Source organism: Onychomys torridus, unplaced genomic scaffold (assembly GCF_903995425.1).
Source record: "Onychomys torridus unplaced genomic scaffold, mOncTor1.1, whole genome shotgun sequence".
Taxonomy (NCBI): Eukaryota; Metazoa; Chordata; class Mammalia; order Rodentia; family Cricetidae; genus Onychomys; species Onychomys torridus.
The window spans coordinates 17869-22635 of NW_023412345.1; the positions used below are offsets into that span (position 1 = coordinate 17869).

Sequence of the window (4767 nt, forward strand, 5' to 3'; positions counted from 1 at the left end):
CTCCCATGGGGAGTCAACAAGGTCTGACATATCAAGTTGAGGCAGGATAAAGCCTCTTCCCACTGTATTGAGACTGAGCAAGGTATCCCTCCATAGGGAATGGGCTTTAAAAAGCCAGTTCATGCACTAGGGATAAATCCTGGTCCCACTGCCAGTATGGAACCAAGTGGCAGTTTTGCTCTGCTCAGTTTGAATTTTTGTTTCTGCAACAAAATTTGAAAACACAAATCCAATAGAAACAGAGAACAACAGAAAAAGACAGTCAACAACACAATCAGAGAAAAACAAACCCAGATGGATATATGGTGGCCTCCTTCATTTATATACCACAACTAGAAGGACAGTATGGTGTCCCCTCTACCCCAGAGACTAGGTCTATGATCTCATCAGATCTTTGTTTGTCTCTCCAAATGTCCAGACTCCAAAACAGAAGAGAACAATTTCAGAAGCACATTGGCTGGCAATTCTTACTCTCATTTTGCTTTCAATTTGCAAATTTGGGGTGGTTGCCATCTGGGCTCCCCAGGGCCTATGTGGTAGTTTGAATGGTAATGACCCCCCTAGACTCATGTGTTTGAATGCTTGGCTCATAGAGAGCAGCAGTATTAGGAGGTGTGGCCTTGTTGCAGGAAGTCTGTCACTGTGGGGGTAGGCTTTGAGGTCTTAGGTGCTCAAACTAGGCCTAGGGTGGCTCTAATTCACTTCCTGCTACCTTTAGATCCAGATGTAGAACTCTCAGCTACCTCTCCAGCACCATGTCTGCCTGCATGCTGCCATACTTCTCTCCATGACAATAGTGGTTAAACCTGTGAACTATAAGCCAGCCCAAATTAAATGTTTACCTTTATAAGAGGTCATGGTGTCTCTTCACAGCAATAAAACACTAACTAAGACAGTTTATCAAGTCCACTTGGCAACCTTGTAGTCTGAGTTCCCTGTGCTCTATTAAGTCCACCTTGGACTTTCTTCCTTTGAGGCTTGTCCCAGAACCCTGGCCCTGAGTCTGGGATCTCCCAGGGATCTTGCTGGGGGCTTCCAAATGTTGATCCTACAGATGGGAAACAATAACTACCACCAAATTAAAGTTAATTAAGCAATCTCTATTTACTATGCATAGGACTGACTCTCCATAGTGGGATTTGAGAGAGCAGGGTGGGTTAACTTTTCAGGCCTCCTTTTATAGGGAAAAAGTATAAACTGAAGATTTTATAACATAAGAATTTTGCAAGCAAATTTTACAGAGGCAGATAGCAGATTAGATTATCTGAAAAATCATTTTGGCAGGATGTCTCAAGGTTCCACGACAGAACATCCTATGAGGGTAGAGTATGTGTGAGTCAAACTTGAATTTTGTAGCAAATAGAAACAACTTATTTTGACCTTATACCAAAATGGCTTTTTGTCCTAAGATGGAATCAGGTTGATCCATCAATGCAACTAGGAAACATACCAGGAGGATCAACATCATTGGCTTTGAAGATGAAGGAACCACCAGCCCTGGAAAGCAAATGGTCTCTAGAAGTTGGAATAGGAACCTGAGCTTTCAGAAAGTGTGCCAGCCTGCTGAGACCTTGTGCTAGGCCAGGGTGCTGTGTGTTGAAAGTCTGAGCCACAGAACTGCAAAGCAATGTTTATGGTGTTTAAAGCACTAGGTTGTGGTAGTTGGTTATAACACCAGTACAAACAATGCTAGTACTTACCATAAGAATACAAACAGTGGTCTCTGGGTGCCAGCATCTGTACCAAAAGATGGCAGAGGTTGGGTCCAAGTCAGTGTTGTTCCTGTGTCTTGGTAACATTTGCCAATCACCCATTGCAGAAGCAGTTTTCAGAAAATTGGTAACCGATGAAAAGTTTCAGATAATTGGAGCATAGACAGGGTGGCTACATCCACCTATGAAGCGGGGAACCCCCCTGACTATTGTGGGCAGAGCTGCATGAGAAAACATGGCATCCCCATGAATCACATTGCATGGCAGATTACAAGACAAGACTTTGTGACATTCAATTATATACTATATATAAATGAAAGCAACGTGAGAGATTTGAATAGAAGAAGTAATCAAGTGAAAAACTGCAAAGCTAAAATTGAGCTACCTGGGAGCTACGATCCACAGAGACAACTCATTATTGAAGATCCCTATTATGGCAATGATTCTGACTTCAAAGTGGTATACCGGCAATGCCTCAGGTGCTGCAAGGCCTTCCTGGAGAAGACTCACTAGATGGTCCTGCCCACCACCATTGGGCAGCTCACTCACCAGAGCCATGCCCAAGGGTGGTGGCAATCCTTAGCCCCATGCCCCACCTGTCTTTTCAGCTGACTTACTGTATATCTTTAAAATAACTGTAGGTAGAAATTAGGTGTATGTTCAGAAGGATAAAAGTATTTGAGTAAGACAGTTTGAGGTTTGGCTAAGCGTTCATAGACTAATTGAACCTCTCACCTTGTCCTAATTACAAAATAGTGGAACAAGCAGATATGGGACAAAATAGGACCCCATAAAGTAAGAATGACCTACAAGTTGGGTCAGCTTCTGAGCCCAGCCAACCTGAGTAGTCTGGTCTAACTAGAATGTGTGTATGGCCAGCACCCAGTGATGCCATTTTCTTGCCTTATACCTCCATCCTAGACTCTTGTGACAATAACTCCATCCATATCAGCCTTCCATTTAACATTGGAAGAGTTTAAACTCAGACATACTGAGGGCATATAAATATTTGAAAGAGAGGAGAAGCTGGATGTGGTAACCCAGGCCCACAATTCCAGCAGGCCATCATGGGCTACATAGAGCAGCTGGGAGCAACAGATTGATAAAATGGGCATTTTTACTCTTAGTTTTTGTCTGGTGTTTTTGAACTTTGTTCCTGTTTTGCCTCAATAGTGGTATGTTTGTAGTGTTCTTTTTTTTTTAAATTTTATTTTTTTATACGGATATTTGTGTTTTAATTTTACATATCAGCCATGGGTTCCCCTGTCCTCCCCCTTCCTGCCCCTGACCCCGCCTTCCCACCAGCCCTTCCCCCCTTGTTGCTCTGGAGGAGATAGGAATGTAGTATTCTTTTATCAGGATTTTAAAAAGTTACAGACTAGCTGGGCGGTGGTGGCCCACGCCTGTAACCCCAGCACTCAGGAGGCAGAGGCAGGTGGATCTCTGTGAGTTTGAGGCCAGCCTGGGTCTACAAAGCGAGTTCCAGGACAGGTTCCAAAGCTACAGAGAAACCCTGTCTCAAAAAACAAAAACAAACAAACAAACAAAAAAAGTTACAGACAAGCAATTTTAGTGCATTTTCAGAAAAGTGACCTCAAATTCATATGGCTATATGTCAGAAAAGAATGTGAGTTAAACTGGGAAGTTAACACATACAACTGAAATAGAAATCTGGTATCTGCCTGCTTTCTGTTGGACAAATGAAAAAAAAAACTCAAACATTAAAAAAGATACAAACAGAATTTTGGATAACATTTCCAGTAACATTTTAAAGTTTGTTTTAGAAAAGTCAATAAAAATAGTTAAGAGGAGAGATTAGATTTGCACAATTTCAGAGACTGACTTTTTGAACTCACTGATCTATTATTGTAGAATAGACTTAATGATACATTTGAAATACAAGGTCAGAATTTTGAGATTCCTGCGGAGAATTTTGCCCATTTTGAAAGGAATTTAGAATCCAATGATATTAACTGAAATTTTGTTAATTTGTAGAAATGATACCCAAGTGTATTCTGGAGAATTATAGACACCAGACAGTGTGGGCATGGGCACATCACAGATATACATGGTACAGAATGAATGGCCCACCAGCTGCAACAAAAAGGCAAAAAATGATTGAAGTGACAGGGCCAAGATACAGTCCTTTTAAGTCAACCAGGAGCTGTTCACAAGAGTATTAAGATATGAAAACCATCACTTTCTAGTCGATGAAAATGTATAAAATATTGTCCACTCCTTAATCCTCTTATAAGATTCAAGCCAAAATAAAAGCCTTATGTGATAGAGGGTGATGGACTAAAGTCTGGAAATCACTATTTGTTGTTTGAAACTTAGATGGTCTTTTAATAAAAAACCCAGAGCCAGATAGCAGGGTGAAATCTGAAAGATCAGAGAAGCAGAACAGCCAGCCATTAGTTCTTAGTTCTATGAAATCCTCAGCCTGAAGAGAATGAGTTCCTGTGTCCTCAAGATTATATAACTTTCTCTGCCATATTACTTCCTAGTATTAAAGGCTGATGTGCTTCCCAAGCAAAGGCATGAGATCTCAAGTGATAGGATTAAAGGTGTATTCCACCATGCCTGGCTCTGTGTCTAATCTAGTGGCTGGCTCTGTCCGCTAATCCTCAGGCAAGTTTATTAGGATACACAATATATCATTACACTCTTAAACTCATATTTAAGAATTTAGAAAACAATAATCCAATTATACTTTATATTGTGTACATTTGCATACATTGATATTCAGACCCATTGGTATCTGTTGTATAGCAATAAGTCTCTAACACCTTATTTGCTTATTTACTTTGTGGAACCATTAAAACATCAGTTATTCTAATACATATAATGTTGTCACTGCTTGAGAAATTCAGTGGTTGAAGAAAAAGCAGCTGAACAAGAGTCAAGGTCTTTTGAGCTATTCAAGATGTCATGTGTTTGTAAGCATAAAGCCTGGGAGGTGAGGGCGGGGGATAATGAATTCAAGGCTAGTCACAGATATATAATGCATTTGAGGATAGCCTGGCCTACAGGAGATCTTATCTAAAAAAAAAAA

The 4767-nt window shown here is 40.7% G+C and overlaps 1 pseudogene; it reads left to right on the forward strand.

The window, feature by feature from the left end:
• The first annotated feature begins 1749 nt into the window (after nucleotides 1-1749).
• LOC118575621 lies at nucleotides 1750-2225 on the forward strand (annotated as a pseudogene).
• Nucleotides 2226-4767: the final 2542 nt, after the last annotated feature.